Below are 17,679 nucleotides of genomic sequence, written 5' to 3'. Positions count from 1 at the left end.
CTGGGTGCATTCAGGGTAGCATAGCCAGAGACAGTTTTAATCTTTTTACCATCATGTCAACATTTTATGGGATTCAGGAATTATATTTTTCCTCTCTTGCACATTAATACAATTGCACAACAGAGTTACACTCATTTGTGTATGGCTCAATTCTGGCTGTTTTTTATAAAGTTAAAACTACAGAGGAAAGAAACCATATTTATTCAAAAATTAAAATAGAAAATACTGTATGTCAGGGGCTCGCACGAACAGTAACATTGTTCCAGGGCTTCTTAACTGATTCCATCTCTCTGTGGCATTGTCCTATGGCCCCTGGCCATGAGGGAGGGCTCCAGGCATAGAGCTAATGTTGCTCCTCTCAGCAGTAACTTACAGTAGTTCCTCTGCCATTCACTGAGTCCCTCACCCCTTTGAGGGGAGGTTTGTGCAACTGCTGACACTATCTTACTGCGTAGTATCCAGTTCCAGGACCTCTGGGAGTTGCTGTCCACTGAGGTTATGATCCAAATTTCTATAAAACCAGCCTGACTGCTAGATCCAGATCAAAGCTGTTATTAAATGGACCTTGAAAGATGCATGTTTAGTAGGTCTCTTGGAGCTGATGGACATGCTAATGGCAAAACATTTCCATTTATAACCTTCACTTGACACATTTGTGCATGAAACAAACAAAACTGCACAGGAGACAGGCAGCCTTGTCAGTGGTACAGTATTACGAAACCACGTTGCAATCCTAACAACTATTAGCAGCTGCACTCAAAAGCTTTGCAGTCAGTACATCAAGCCAGAGGAAAACGTCCCTGTAGCCTAAGAGCCCAAATAATCCCTAGTGCAAGTCCACTAAAGTTACACCTGGGATAAATTTGGTCCTGCATTTCTAAATGAAATATTTCCTGAATGTGCAGCAGCTTTGGGGGAGCGGGAATATCAAGCTCCTCTCTCCAGTTTAACCTGCCTCTAGTCCTTGACCTCTTGCAATCGTTTCTCATGTTTTCTCTCTGTTGTTTGCTTTCGAGGAACTTCTGTGTATCTCTCCAAGGTCACAGGTAAGCCAGCCCCTTCAGGAGGAGCTCAGCTTCTTCCTCTTTCCTTTTGCGTTGGACCCAAAATAGCTAAGAGTTTGAAAACACAAAGACTGAGGAAGAAAACCACTAGCTCTCGTCATGAGGTAAACATGCAAACCTCAAGGAAGCACTTGAACAAAGATAAATGGGCCTGTCTCAGAGTTCATCTCTTTTGTTTGTAGTAAATTATGACTTGTAATTCATGTTTCCTGTTCATTAGATACCAGAGGAATTTTAAGACATGGAATCCATTTTAATTTGTTGTTACCAAATCCAAACCCCTCTCAAACCCCATCTGGAACTTGTTTCAATCGTAACTGTTTTGTGTTCTGTAACTATTTCAGGAACATGTCTGCCCTCTCTAATTGTTTCAAGAGCAAACAGATGATCTCTTTAAAGCAAGCAGCTCCCATTTTGCTCAGCACAGCATTCTGACAGGTCACGGGGTGAAAGTATCAATGGTGAAATAGATTTGAACACAGAACAATAAGTGGCTTCTGCCTTGTGAAGGGACGTGTGACTCCCATAAGGCACATCCCTGGGTGGCGGATAGGGGAACCTTCTGCAGATGCAGGACAGCTGCGAATGTCCAATAAGCAGTCATGGACCAACTGGTGGCATCTCTCAGCAGGGTGCGGTGGAGTAGTTGGTGGCATGGCTACCTCTGTAAAATGCCACGTAGGTCTTATGACAAGAACAAGGCAACTAAAGACACCATTAAAACAAGTCTTGCCAGGGTGGGTGGGATTTGGTAGCCTTGGTAGGTAGCTCACCGAGGAAAAGGGAAATTCAGATTTCAAACCAAGTGTGTCAAGCTTGGACAGCCGACCTGTAAAACCCATCCAATAGATGTGTTCATGTAGTCAGGAAGTCCATGCATTACTGCTTGTTTAAAGATTTTTTCATTCCCATATCAAGTGTACCTCAGAGGGCTAGGGCATATGTTGCTTGCAAGGAACTACAGCTTCACCTGATTCTTATACCTGGGAAAAGGCCGCTAAAGTTAAAGAAGCAAGTGAGGGATGTATGGAGGATACAAACCACAGTTACCATTGCTGGAAGTGGCACATTAAGTCCTAACAGTGATTAAAGCAGTGCTGGTATGGATATGAAGAAAGACTTGATGGTGGAATCCTCAATTTAAAGAATCAGTCAAAAAACAAAGTGTAACCTTAAAAAAAATGGCAGGGCAGTGGCTTGAGCAGTGATAAGATGGTGTATATAGAGGCAAAAACAAAGCCAAAAGAAGTATTGTGATAGCTAAAACTTTGGTCTCAGATGAACTATATATCCAACTAGGAGAATATAAGGGAGAAAAGACCATCTACAAACTCATTAAAAGACAAAATGATGAGGGATGCGAACAAGTTTTTTTGATATTAGACATGAACATGGTACACCTCTACCCCGATATAACGTGACCCGATATAACATGAATTCGGATATAATGCGGTAAAGCAGGGGGGGAAGAGACGGACTGCGCACTCCGGCGGATCAAAGCAAGTTCGATATAATGAGGTTTCACCTATAACGCAGTAAGATTTTTTGGCTCCCGAGGACAGCGTTATATCGAGGTAGAGGTGTATATTCCAAACAAATGGTGATTTAACCAACAAAGTCTGGAGTGATTATTTTGAAAGAGTGATGAATGAGAATCTAAGAACATGATATTCTTAAGAAAAAGAAAATGCTGGATGAGTGGCTTAAAAGTTTTGTGGTGCCCATTTTTAAACATAAAGGAGATATTATACTATGTGATATTATCACTCAGTTAAGCTGACATCACTTGCTATGAAAGTCTGGGAGAAGATTATTGAAAATCATCTGCATGGAACAGCTGAAATTGGGAAGGGTCAGTATGGATTTATGCTGGAAGGGTGCACTGTTGATGTCATATTTGCTCTACAAATCCTCCTGGGGAAGTTCCGGGAAAAGAGATGGCAACTGGGCATGGTCTTTGTAGACTTGGCTAAGGCATACAGTCATGTACTGAGAGAATTAGTTTGGTGGAGTTTGCAACAGAGAGGTGTACCAGAAGGATATGGCTGCCTTATCCAGGATATATATGATAGAGTGACTACCGTAGTCAAAATCCAATGGGGCTAAACCAAAGAATTTACAGTAAACGTTGGCTCGCATCAGGGGAGAGTATTGAGCACTTTTTGTTTACATGGATGTGATACATGAGACTATATGAAGGGAGATGCCTTGGAATATGTTGTTCGCTAATGACTTAGTGATTTGTGCAGAAGATTGTAAGACCCTGCAAACCAACTTTGAGCAATGGCAATATAGGGTTGAGCAAACACTGGTAAAACTGAGGCTTTGATAACTGAGGGAGGAGGACCCACCATAAAGGATATTACAGGCAGACAGCTTAGAAGAGTGAAAGAATTTAAATACCTAGGATTAATGGTTGCTGACAATGGTCTCCAGCATAGTTCCAAAGCTGCTTGGTGCAAGTGGTGTGAGCCGATCCCAGTTCTCTGTAATAAAAAGATGCCAATAAAGTTAAAAGGTAGAGTGTATAAAACTGTAATTCAACCCATCCTAATGTATGGAATAGAGACGTGGCCAGCCACAGGAAAAGACATCAGTATGTTTCCACTACAGAACTGTAGATGTTGAGAGGGGTCAAATGGTTGGACGCTTCATGACAGGAAACAAAATGAGGTTGTGAGGGGCCTAATGTGGGTTGCCCCAACGAAAGACAAGTTGAGGGAGGCTAGGCTATGTTGGTACGGACATGACCAGTGGAGATCCAACAGTTATACAAGATGGCCCTTGCAATGATCATGTCTGGAAGATGACCATGGGGGGAGGCCAGAGACTGCATATGGACCAGATATTAGCAAACCTTAGAGAGACCAATTTACATGACAGCCAGACGTACGATCAGGAGTTTTGGAAGAAGGCTACAGAAGTCACCAACCCTGAATAGGGAAGGGGCAAGAAAGGAAAAAGAGCAATACGCTGCTTCTGCATGTAGCTTAGTAGTAAGCCATTGGATGCACACGACCTCATGCCCTCAGCCACCTGAGAAGTGCAAGAAACAGCCTCCCACCCACACTGTGAAGGGGATCCTAATATCAGAACATGTCCCCTTCATTTTGAGACTAATTTGTAAAAAATAAATTCAACAACTTGTTGGAGAAACTCCCAACATATCCTTCCACTGTGAAAAATAGTTCCTGTCAGAAGATAATACCTCATTTAACTAACTGGAATGTGTGGATTAACACTGACATTTGAAAAGTGTCCCTTTTTGTTTCCTAACCCACTAAGGCTCCCTGGGCTCAAGAGACCCTCCCCTTGAACCTGGCTGCTCTTTCAACTCTCATCTTCCATTGGAAAAAAAAAACCACGCTAATTGAGGGCCCCAGTGTAGGTTTTTCAGTAGGCAGTGTGAATGGACCAGCCCCAGTACCTGGCTCAACCTAAGGCTAGACAGTAAATGCTAAGAAACTGGGGAAACTGACTCCTGTGGGACCACCATCATGCCCATGAGTAAGAGGGGTCGCCATTCTAGGAAGTATAGAGCTGCCTTTGGAATCTTTTCTCAAAGAATAGCATTCTGTCCTTCCCCCTCCTCACCCCTCAGTATTAGAAAAGGTAACAGCATCTGAAATAGCAACGCTGTTATAACATTACCCACATTTTCTTTACGTGTCTGATGAGCGATGTGACGGAATGTATAGTTTGATGGATATGAGAGTTCACAGACTTTATATTAGCAATACAGGGCCATGTATTCTTAATGATGCTGGAAATAATCAGTTAATCTTTTTACAACAAAAAGTTGTATAATCATAACCACCTTTCATTTCATAGGATTTATTTTTAGATGTCTAATGACCACAAAGAAATTCTTTCCCCTTAATTAGGGAAAATATTTTTGTAATCTCTTATCCCCAATTAGATGTACAGGTTAGTGGTGAAAGATCAAAGAAAAGTGAGCCATTCAGATTAGGTAATTTCATATGGGTAAATTAAAAGTAAAACTGAGTTCAAGCCCCAGAAGAACATATGGTTTGTTTAGGCCTTTGCTGTAGATGGAAATTGGCTTCCTTTATAATTTCATAGATTTTAATGCCAGAAGTACCATTAGATCGAGTCTGACCTCTTTATAACACAGCCATAGGGTTTCACTGAATTCCCTGTATTTAGCCCAATAGCTTACGTCTCCTTAATGCATATCATCCAGAAAGGCATCCAATTTTAATCTAAAGGTATCAAGAGATGGAGAATCCACCAGTTCCCTTGGTAATTTGTTGCAATGGCTAAGTACCCTCACTATTAAAAGTTTCCACTCTCTTGTGACCTGGTCCCTTACAGCACAGTCCAGCTTCCTTTGACATCAGGGAGTTGGATTAGGCCCTTTATTTTGCAGCATGTATTTCGTAATCCTCATGGTCATAGAATCATAGAATATCAGGGTTGGAAGGGACCTCAGGAGGTCATCTAGTCCAACCCCCTGCTTAAAGCAGCACCAATTCCCAACTAAATCATCCCAGCCAGGGCTTTGTCAAGCCGGGCCTTAAAAACCTCCAAGGAAGGAGATTCCACCACCTCCCTAGGTAACGCATTCCAGTGCTTCACCACCCTCCTAGTGAAATAGTGTTTCCTAATATCCAACCTAGACCTCCCCCACTGCAACTTGAGACCATTGCTCCTTGTTCTGTGATCTGCCACCACTGAGAACAGCCGAGCTCCATCCTCTTTGGAACCTCCCTTCAGGTAGTTGAAAGCAGCTATCAAATCCCCCCTCATTCTTCTCTTCTGGAGACTAAACAATCCCAGTTCCCTCAGCCTCTCCTCATAAGTCATGTGCTCCAGACCCCTAATCATTTTTGTTGCCCTCCACTGGACTCTTTCCAATATTTCCACATCCTTCTTGTAGTGTGGGGCCCAAAACTGGACACAGTACTCCAGATGAGGCCTCACCAATGTCAAATAAAGGGGAATGATCACGTTCCTCGATCTGCTGGCAATGCCCCTACTTATACAGCCCAAAATGCCGTTAGCCTTCTTGGCAACAAGAGCACACTGTTGACTCATATCCAGCTTCTCGTCCACTGTGACCCCTAGGTCCTTTTCTGCAGAACTGCTACCTAGCCATGGTCACAGCATCAGGAAGGCAGACAATGGGGCCTAATAAAAAGGTTTCTACCTTTGGTTACATGGTAGTAGAATATGAAGTAGTAGAGTCAGCAAAGAGGTATTTACCAGCCAGGGTACCAGGGGATGCTTACAGTGAGAGGGCGTAAGCAGTTGGCTTGTTCCTTACTAGTCATCTTTAAAGAAAGGTGGAGTCTCAGCAGCGTCAGGTATACAGGCATCGTTCTAGCTTTGCAAACTCCAGTGCCAACAGCACAAAGTGTCAGCTTGTCCCAATGCACTGTTCACAATTAATTTTAACTTCCAATTAGTCCTCAGTAATCTAGCACCTTCACAGACTTTCCTGCTTCTCCTGTTGGAATAAAGATCCTACCTGGCGGAGTCTGTATTCCTTTCCTTCCTGCTGTGCTCAAGAACAGAGATATATTGGGAGCAACGCAGAGAATGGTTCCTTCCACGCTTATCCAGTAAAGTGCCATCTCTGTGACTTTCAGGGTGCCCAGCTTAAATTAAAGCGCTCCAGCAGTGATGGGGCACATAAGGAGTTAAGACAAGTGAGAGAGCTCAGCAGCTGCATAGCGCAGGCTGTGTGTGGGCTAAGGAAAGAGGTTTCAAGTGCTTGAAATATTGGAGCCTTTCTGGATGTCTATGAAAAACTGTTTTTCGTATGCGGATGAACATTAAAGCCACTTCCTTCCAGCTGCCCTCTCTTTTGCCTGACCCAGTAGGTGAAAGGAAAGGTCCTTCTTCCAAGAGGTCCAGAGAAGAAGTGGGCTGTAGCCCATGAAAGCTTATGCTCTAATAAATTTGTTAGTCTCTAAGGTGCCACAAGTACTCCTGTTCTTTTTGCGGATACAGACTAACACGGCTGCTACTCTGAAAAGAGAAATCTTAGTTGACAAGAGAAAGTACAAGTCTGGTTGCCAATGGAAATATGAAACAAAGTCCATCCTGTCAAACTGTGTGCTCAGTGATTTTACGCTGCTCAAAAGCATTTTACGTATCTGGATTCTATGCATTCTGGAAACAAGCCTGTGTCTGTGTGAAAAGAGACGCTCCCTCTGTACTGAGCTCTTGCTCTGAGAAATCTCTTGAATATAGACCATCTGGAAATGCACTTAGATCTTATTACCAAGCCTTACAAACTTTTGTAACCAGAATGGATTAATGTATTTTCTTCTAATACCCATGGAGCAGTGGGAATTCAGAATAATGGTATCCCAGGAGGGGACTCATTTTCTCCAAAGAAAATCCCATTTAATGACCAAGTACTGCAAAGCACTGCTTTAACCACCAAAAATCTCAGCTGTTTGAATAGTAAGAGCTGCTTATTTGTACTCTTGCTGATTTATCCACTCCTACCGTTTGAGGAACTCTGGAATGATTACTCATGACATACAGGGCAAAATTAATCTGTGGTGTGACTTCATTGGCTTCAATGGAGTTATATCAAAGGTGGATTTGGCCTGTATTGAATTTGTCCTGTGGGCCGTTACAAGCACATGAAATATTTGTGCTTCGTTGCATATACAGAGAGAATATTTTTTAATCAGTCTAGTGACAATGAAGCTGAAGTATTTTTGTTGATGGTTTCCATTTTGGTCTATTTTACTCATGACAAAAATATTTGTGTCTTTAACTTTAGCAGTTGCTACAAACCTACTGAAAAGTGACAATGTAGGAGAATCGTCTTGAGAAACTGACGGATAACCCAAAGGAAATAAAATGCAACCTCCAGTTATGGGCAAAGGAAAGAATAGAATGGATGGGTCAGCCCATTTAATAGGATAGCTGCACACCTAGTCAATGGTGAACTCAGTTCAGTTTGTTCTGTTCAAGGAACTGGTACAGAGAGTAGAACAAATAAAAGTATTAACATTTTGTCTGCTGCCTTCTTTAAATGTGTATGTTTATAGCACCGATGTACAAATGCAGCTATTCAGAATGAGACTCACCGATAAGCAGCCTGTACAATACAATGTGATTTAAAAGCAATGCTTTCAACGTAGGGGTCACAAGAAGAGAGGACTAGAATATCTCATTCCCATGGGGTACCTGGCCAGTGGTTGTTGCAATAGAAATCAATATTGTCCAGCTGTTGTTTCTTTTAGTGAATTGTTTTCAAAACATTTTCTTGGGCAGTGTTCCCTGAAAAGCGGGAAGGAAAAAGAAATCAGAGTTCTGAAGATTAGTGGGGGAGGTTTAGGTTGGATATTAGGAAAAACTTTTTCACTAGGAGGGTGGTGAAGCACTGGAATGGGTTACCTATGGAGGTGGTGGAATCTCCTTCCTTAGAGGTTTTTGAGGTCAGGCTTGACAAAGCCCTGGCTGGGATGATTTAGTTGGGGACTGGTCCTGCTTTGAGCAGGGGATTGGACTAGATGACCTCCTGAGGTCCCTTCCAACCCTGATATTTTATGATTCTATGATTCTAAGATGCCCATGATGTCACTTGTCTTTTGTGTCTTTCGATAATTTACGCCAATTGCTGCCGCTCTGCCGCCCTGTAGCTTGGAATCGCTGGGCATTTCCATTCTGTCCCTGACTCTTACTTAAGAGACTAGACCCCTCGACTCCCCAGCAATGCTGCTGCTACACTTTGTCAATGGGGTCCTGTCTTTTGGTAGAAAAGTTTTAAAATGTACAAGCGTCTCAGTGCGCGGTGGATCAAACAGCCTCTTGCTGCAGTGACCGTCTGTTCCTAATGGCAGGATTTTTCATAGAGTCAGATAATTACAAGCAGAAAAGCTGCCATCTCATTCTACAAATAACTACTCTCCCTTGCTAATGGCATCACATTTCACCTTGATAATGACAGGATTGAGTTCAGTTAAAAAAAAATTTAAAAGAAGAGATCTGAGGGGAGAGGTGGTTCTGGAAGCTAGCCAGAGTTTAGTATAGAGCTTTTCTAAACCTATGAGTTCCAGTGAAAAGAACGTGCTGGTTATGCTCCAGCTGATACCTTTGCTTGGTTCCTGATTGCAGAGATGACCCCACAGCTGTACAGACACTCTCAGAGGTTATGAGGACGTCTCCTAAGTGAGAGAGAACCTTGGGACTATCTCCTTTAAGATACCTTTCCCGTGTAACACACCTGTTTGGGAAGAACTGAACCGAGAGGTACTCCAATCCTCAGAGGCGGAAAAAAGAGAACACAGGGAATGGAGAGAGACTTTGTATTCCCCATCCACCCACACAAAAGCTTGTTGAAATCAAGCATCTGGTTGGTGTTCAAAATAATAAAACACTAAACACTAGTTTAATGTTTTCTTATTAGGTTTCTAAACCCTAGTTTAGTGTTTTATTATTATGAATGTAAAATGACATAGTCCCTGAACTACACTCTTGTGTGCTTGAGATGTCATGGTTTCAGTAGCTACAGTGGGTATTGGTGCTCCATTGCTGCATTTACTAAGAGTGCCTATAAAAGATCTGGGGAAGCACAAAGGGATTTTTATTAATATGAGTCCCAAGAGACTCCCACCACCCAAAAACACTGTATCCAATGCTCTCAGTTGCTCCATCTCAGCTTAGCAGACAAGAGGCGCTGACTTTGTGATTTCCCCGGGGGTGCTGGACCCCTGCTCCGCCACAGCCCCCCCCCTTCCCCAAACCCCCGTCCTGCCTCTTCCCACCCTGTTCCACCCCTCGTGCCTCCAGCATGCCGCTGAACAGCTGATCACAGCAGGTGAGAGGCACTGGGAGGGAGGAAGAGGAGCTGATCAGTAGAGTCCTGCACAGATACAAATTGATACCCACGGATGCAGATATCTGCAGATATAAATCGGTATCCATGGAACCACCGGGCTCTCCTGGGAACCGCAGCGGTGAAAGGAGCAGAACATGGGGCTGCCACTCCCAGGAGCCAGCGCCCTGCACCAGCAGCTTCTCCAGCATGTCTGTACCGCCCCCAGCCCCACCCACTGGGGCAGGCACTGGGCTCACCGGCAGCTGTTCCTGGTTGCGCTCTTGTGTTCAACCACACACCCCCAGACAGGAGACACAGACAGCGACGTGGAAGGGATGGGGGCAGGGATGGGAGTGGTAAGGCCGTGCCGGAGGAACTGGCGGCACAGGGCACTGGCTCCTGGGAGCGGCAGCCCCACCTTCTGCTCCTTTCTTTGCTGTGGTTCCCAGGAGAGCCCTGCGGTTCAGCAGATACTGATTTATATCTGCAGATATCCACATCTGCGGGTATACATTTGTATCTGCGCAGGGGTCTACTGATCAGCGGGCCCACCGGCGGGCAGGAGGCGCTGGTAGGGTGGGGGGAGAGCTTATCGGGGGGGCTAAGCACCCACTAATTTTTTTTCCCATGGGTTCTCCAGCCCCAGAGCACCCATGGAGTCGGCGCCTATGTAGCAGATAGTGTGGTAGAGGGAACATTAAGAATTGTACGGGATAGCAAAGAAGACTTTATTGTCTTGGCAAAGTGTGACAAGTATCACACCCAGGCATTACTGTCCTCAGCGCATATCCACTTGAAAGTTGAGTGTGCCTGGTCTCTGGTGGTATGTTTAACAAAGCATTTCAGAAGGGGATTTCCTCTGAGAGCAGAAGATTTCCCCAAGGTTGCAGGGAAGGAAAATAAGGGGGTCCTAGTTAGAAACATTGGCAATCTAGGCATCTTTCAGTACCAAAATACTATTGTTATAGGCGCTATAAATATACATGTGACAGTAAACAAAATCAGCATCTAGGACTTTTCCTAGAAAAGATTATGGAAAACTGCCTCGAGAAGCAACTTACCTCCCCAGTATTCTAGACCCTTTCCAGTCAGTTAGTCACAGAGACAGACCTGGCTGCACTGATGACCTCCTTCTGGCCGTGGACAGAAGTGAGATGTCCATTCTAATATTGCTTGACCTATCAGCAGCCTTCAACACAATCAAACATGATGTCCTACTGACTCCCCTATGAGACCTTGGAGGGGTGGGCGGAGTTGTTTTAAGTCGGTTTTGCTCATTTCCCCACTCACAGATTCCACATGGACATCATGAGTGATTGCTCCTCTTCCCTGCAGAGTCCTGCAGAACTTGTCAGCCCTCGTATTCATGCGAGATGTCATGTACCACAGGGTCATCAGTGTGCCAAAGATACCCAGCTCTACCACTTTTGCCTCCATTACTGACATTCATGTCTCAGTATCTGAAGGGAACAGAACTTGGAAGGATGGAAAGTGGCTCTGTTAAATTCAGCGAAGTTGGAGGTGAAATTAGCAGCAAGAGGAAAACACTTGGAAGGAGTGGCAGGAAACTGTGGCCACACACTCTGCCCTCCTGCAGCTGAGATAGTATGTAGTTCCACTGGACTCTTTGCTGCCTCTAAGAACTCAATTAATGACTGTGTCCAGTAACACCCTCCATCTTCAACAAACCAGGAGATCTAACCACGGTGATCCATGCTTTTCATCATCTCCAGGCAGGGTCACTGCAAAATGATATTTTTGGGGTTGACCACTAAAGCCTCAAGAAAGCTGCATCTGATTCATCATGTCGCCATCCCGTTGCCCAGTGGAACTCATTAAGAAGATCACATCACATTGGGTGCACTTTATTCTTTACTAGCTCCCTATCCAGCTCCAGATTTGCTTCAAGATGTTGGTCTTGATCTGTAAAGCTATTAATGGTCTAGCCCTAATCTAGCTCAAAGACTACCTCTCCCCTGCCATGGTAGCTAGGATAGTTAGGGACACTGAGTGACCACTTCTAGGGGGAAGCTCTTATATTCCAGATGCAGCGTTTTCCCCAGGCTGTGGAATTCCCTATTGTCAATGATCAGGATGAATCCCAGTTTTGCTTCTTATCATCTACAGTTCAAGACTCTTCTCTTTGCACAGACCTTCTCCCAATAATAGACCTACAGATGGCTAAGAATTGGCCTCCTGGAAGACAGCAACAAAACTGATCGCATTCAGGACACCAGCTAAAATGAGGATGGTATGGAGAGTTCAGGTTCTATTTTTTTAAATATACCGTGACTCCAGCTGAGATCTATAGCACCTATATTCTACAACAATAGCCATTCTAGATACTTCAGCTACACATTGGATTTAGTATAGTATTCTAGGTGTGGAACTTTGCACTTATTCTGCCATCTAGTGGTCAAAGCTTAATGCAGCATTAAGTAGAACACCTCTCTGAACACACACACACACTTTCCAGTTGACAGAGTCCTTTTATGGATCCCAGAAGCCACAAAATTCTCCTGAGGACAACTGACATTTTACAATTGTTATATCTTTCCCACCCTGACACTGGCCTACAAGACAGCCTGGATAGAAGGGGTATTTGCAGTGTGTGATGGATGCTTCAGAATTATTTTTTGAGTGCCTAAAAATGTGCCAGGTGCCTCACAAACAAGATGAAGCCTCTGTCCAAAAGGACTTTACTCTTGTTCTGATGAGACTTGGACAAGATGGAGAGGAGAGGCGGGGAAAGGGTGACAATGCTAGGATCACATGGTTACTTAGGAAGGCATGCGTACATCTTGATAGTTTACTTCATTTCTTTTTAAAATGATGTTTTGCTGAGTATGTTTCCTCCCCTTTCATGTCTTGCTGGCTTCAAGGCTTTAGGAGAGAGATGAATGAGGTAAGTTTGTGCAGCAATAACTTCTCCCTGTGTCCTCAGACCTAGGAAATCTGTGTCTTTATCACGTCACGTGTTAAGCTATGCTAGCCATGGTAAAGCTGTGCAGGGGTGAGCTTACAGCTGCAAAGGGTTTATGGTCATACAGCAGCGTAGTTATTACCAGAGACCTGTCTGAGCAGTAGCAAACATGGCTGTGCTGTGCTATGCATGTCATTAGCCATACAGTACCAAGGACAATAGCTGTTTTCTCAGCAACACATTGTGTGTTGCTGCAGTGGACACTGGTGCTGGATCCTTGGGAGCAAGGCTGTGCTTTCTATTCCACACTCTAGTTTCACCCCATGAGAGGACAGGGCAGGGGCCAGCCAGGCTAACCTCAAAGCAGACTATGTGTGTTTGGAAGGAGGATTCCAGCCTAGCCATTCAGTTTTAAAATTTTTATTAAGATGATGTTAAAAAAAAAAGTGAACAGAGTTTGAGCATAGAAGTTTCTGGTTATCAGGGAATAACATACAGATTATTGAGGGTGCAAAGTTTGGTTTAAGATCAGGTGGCATAAGGTATACATAATCTGCAATATCCTCGATTGGGGGTAAAAGGTTGATGGGTCAAAGTACAGGCATTGAGATATGAGGGTATGAAGTTCATAGAGTGGCTATGTTCGGGTGTGGAGTATAATGAGTGGATATGATGATGAGGATGGATTGACCCTCATTTGGTGAGATTTAATGTTCAGGGAGTTTATGGTTCCAGTTTATATGATCCAACGGAGAAGGTCACTTGGTCTCTTTTCTACACACTAACCTGATCCCAAAGGTGGAAGGATTTAGAGCCAGCACCTGCCTCTTATTCCAATCCACACTCTAACCTCCACTAGCAGATAAGGAAGAGCAAAAAGTCATCCTCATCTACTGTCCCACTGCACACTCCAGCTCTACCCCAGAGCGGGGGACAGAGGCAGACCCCACATGCTTTTCCATTCCAGACTCAACCCAGTCCTGCTAGTCCAACCCTCATCTGAACAGGTCTGGGAGTTTGGGTAGAGGGATCCATACCAGTGATAGTCATCCCATAGTCAGTGATTCCCATGTGACTTTAGTTAGTAGGAGTGGGGTGCATATTAACTCTGTAATTCTGTCATGTTATAGTAGCATTGGGGGTGGGGAAGGGAAAACAAAAGTCAGATTTTTTATACTAGCTCTTGTAATTGCAGATCTTATTCCTGTAAGTGTCTAACCCTTTTTGAAACCTACTACACTCTTAGCCCCAGCAATATCTTTGTGGCAATGAGTTCCATGGGTTAATCATGCACAGCAGGAAGAAAATATTTCCTTTGATCAGTTTTAAACTTGTTGACTTTAAATTCAGTTGGTTGCCCCTTTGCTCTTTTATTCTGATAAAGGGTGAACTGGAGTGTCCAACTGATCAGTTGGTTATCAGTTTATGTAAGTTTAATATGTCACCTCTTACTCACATCCTCTCTCTGCTAATTAGTCTGGAACTTTTTATTCTTGCCTGACAGAAGCTCTTCCATGTCTCTAATTTCATTAACCTCTTCATCTGAGACAGAACTACAGCCCAGAACTCCCACACCTACAAGTATCACCCCATTGTCTGTAAGGGTACGTCTATACTTACCTCCGGGTCCGGCGGTAAGCAATCGATCTTCTGGGATCGATTTATCATGTCTTGTCTAGACGCGATAAATCGATCCCGGAAGTGCTCGCCGTCGACGCTGGTACTCCTGCTCCGCGAGAGGAGTACGCGGAGTCGACGGGGGAGCCTGCCTGCCACGTCTGGACCCGCGGTAAGTTCGAACTAAGGTACTTCTTGCATATCTTAGTTCGAAGTGGGGGGTTAGTGTGGACCAGGCCTAAGAGTGTTAGTCCTGTTGTGACAGAGCTCTGGCACCGCTTGGTGCTGAGCATGGCCTAGTGGCTCGCTCTCCCCCATCTGGCAACTGCTGCTAACCATTGCTCAGTCCTCCTGCCTGGTCACACCACCCCTTCTGGGATACCAACTCTTCAAAAAGTCCCCAAAACAGCTCAACACAAGAAGATCTTTCTATCCCCTTTTGGATTATTCTTCAGCCCATCTTCAAGGCTCAGCCTGCAGCCCCCATGCTGGGACGAATAGTCCTTACAACAAACCCTCTGTCTGTTCTGGGTTCCAGCCCAGGGACCCTATCCTGAGTAGATAGATGTGCTCCTTAAGGTGCACAGGATTTTTCCTGGACCCCTTCCTATCTCTAGGCTTCTTATGCTACTTCCCCACAGCCCATGGTTAATACCACCTTGTCTCCTGATTAACCACATCACTATAGCCTGCCTCAGGCCCTTCCTTCCCTCCAAAGAAGTTTTCTGTCCCCCTCCCAAGTATCCCCTAACTGAGCTTTCTCAGTCCTTTTATGCAACCCTGCCTCCAGCTCTTCCCCAGCTGGGCTTGATCACTACTTAGGCTTGGCTCACTTTCCAGGTGCAAGCAGGGGAGCTAATTGGCCACTCAGGCCCAATAAACCTTTGCTGCAGGTGGGTGAGGTGAGCACTCCATCACATCTGTGTCATGTCTATGGGCCAGGTAGGGAATCACAGTACCTGTACATTCTGCCTCCCTAAATTACTCTGATTTCAAATGAATATGAGATTCTTCAGCTTATATCCAAAACTGTTACTTTATGCTACATCCCAGTACTTCAGTGGTTAATTATATGATCCCTATATAGTTTGCACAGTAGTTAAAAGAGCTTTGGGATCCTTCAGGATGAAAGATGCTAAATACCATCATTATATATAAAGATCAGATATTATATGAAGTAGCAGTTCAGCTATTACTGTTGGTTGTAACTTCAAATGCTTGGGACTCTCACTTACTGGAGAGAAGCAACTCTGCCACTGTTGTTGCTACTACTGCCTTACTGTCTTCTGGTACCCAGATGGGAAAATACAACCATTTCTGGAGTAATAAACAATTGCTATTTCAGCCAGACCCACTGGCTCATGCCTCCCGGTTACTGTGTCCTAATTTAATGGTGTGTAACCAGTGCCGTCAGAAAGCAGAGTGTAAAACTCACAACCTAGTGAAAAATAAGCCAAAGAAAAGGATGAAAGGTCACGTGAAGGAAGCCGGCCATTAAAGTGCAGCGTTCCTCGAGGTGAAATAATAAAACCTTTTCTGCTGTTAGCATTTAGCTTGAGCAGCTCTTATTTTTTCACTGCTACACAGACTTTTAATTTTTAACCATAACTCAGCTATGCTTTAAAACTCAAAATAGAAAAATGATGGTGTACTCAGGATGTGTGGCAAAGTGGGACCCTTCCCCAAATCCATTCAATTTCAGATCTAAGCCCCCCCCCCCCCATTTTACTACTAACAGACCGGTAGGTCAAGAGTTAAGTAGATATATTTGGTTTCAGCTGATTCCTTGGTTGACATTTTTGCATAAAGCAAAAATCACCATGCTCTTTGACACTGCTCAAAAGAGAGCCAGGAGTGAGATATGTACTGACACGTTTTCTGGAGGAAGTTTGCACAAAATTACCCTGTTGTATGTAACCACCAAAATTAACTAAATATAGATATTTTTACATGATATACTTGCCCTTCCCCATGAGAGCCTGCCCCCCCCACCCCCCGTGCTAAGATTATTTGCAACATCAGATTTCAAATATTGATGTAATTTAGAAAGTACTTTAAAATGCAGTGCTACTCTGAAAAGTGTGTGTGTGAGAACAGCGCCGCCTTATTAATTAAATATGCTTTTTGTGTATTTAAAGTCATGTATGCCATGTTAGTGACAAAACAAAGCTTTTACTAGTTTTTAATCCCATTTAGTCTGTCACACCGATACAGCTATAAGAGACTGAGCAGGATTCTATTTCTTTCTGTGGATGAAATGATGGACCCCTACCTATCAATTATACCTGTCCTGGGCAAACCCAAAGACAACAATTAGGTAGTGCAGATGTCACTGAGGCATAATTTCATTACAGTGGAGTTGCATAGATATCACCGAGGGCCTAAACTGACCTGCAGAACTTTCATTACTGGTATTAATTTGAGGGAAGGAAATAATGCAGCTTGACTTTCAGATCCCAGATTGAGTTTGCACGGCTGTCAAAACATTGGTTTATGTCTAATCTGAGCACATTTAGTAGTGACATCAAGTAAAGCATTAATTATGGAACCCCACTGTATTATTTTTCCTGAATCACTTTTCAAAGTAGAAACACGCTTTATTTAAAAGAGGCAACAGTGCAATGCCAGAGATGTTGCCCCAAGCTCAAACTCTGTGTGTGTGGCAGGCTGTCAATGGAAAAGTTAAGATTTGGATTAGGAGCTAGACTCTCCCCAGTTCCACCATTTGTTAAATTGCATAGTAGGTGATTATCATTATTATTTGTAAAGCACTGACAGCATTCTCAGTACTGTATGAAACCGTTCCTGACCACAGGTGCTTACAGTAATCCAAAACAGAAGATGTATCTCCTCTTGCTAAATACAGTAGCAGTGTCATGCTCAAACTTGTAGAATTAACAAACCTCTAAAAAGTTCTGAATCCTGCAATAAAACCCCAGAACATGCTCTTTGGCAGAAAAGGATGCAGTGCAAACCTCAATGTAATGTTGCTTGACCCAGACAGGTCCTCTAACCCCCCAAATTGTATAAGGAAGTCAAGTCTAAAGAAATCTGGCAGATACGCATAAGGATGAAACTACCTAAGTGAATATCAGGCTTTTCCCCAGCATACATATCATGTGTTTTCAATAAAACCAACCAACCAGCCAACTAAGCCCTCATCTATGATCCCGCAACCCCTTTTTGAGAAGTACATTCAGTTGGCAAAACACCTGCCAAGTCAAGTGTCTGTAACGCAATCTAATGGATGACTAAATACACACATTCCT

The sequence above is a fragment of the Emys orbicularis genome, chromosome 16, assembly GCF_028017835.1.
Source record: "Emys orbicularis isolate rEmyOrb1 chromosome 16, rEmyOrb1.hap1, whole genome shotgun sequence".
Taxonomy (NCBI): Eukaryota; Metazoa; Chordata; order Testudines; family Emydidae; genus Emys; species Emys orbicularis.
The sequence above is the reverse complement of the archived record's forward strand: the minus strand, read 5'-3'. Positions refer to the sequence as shown.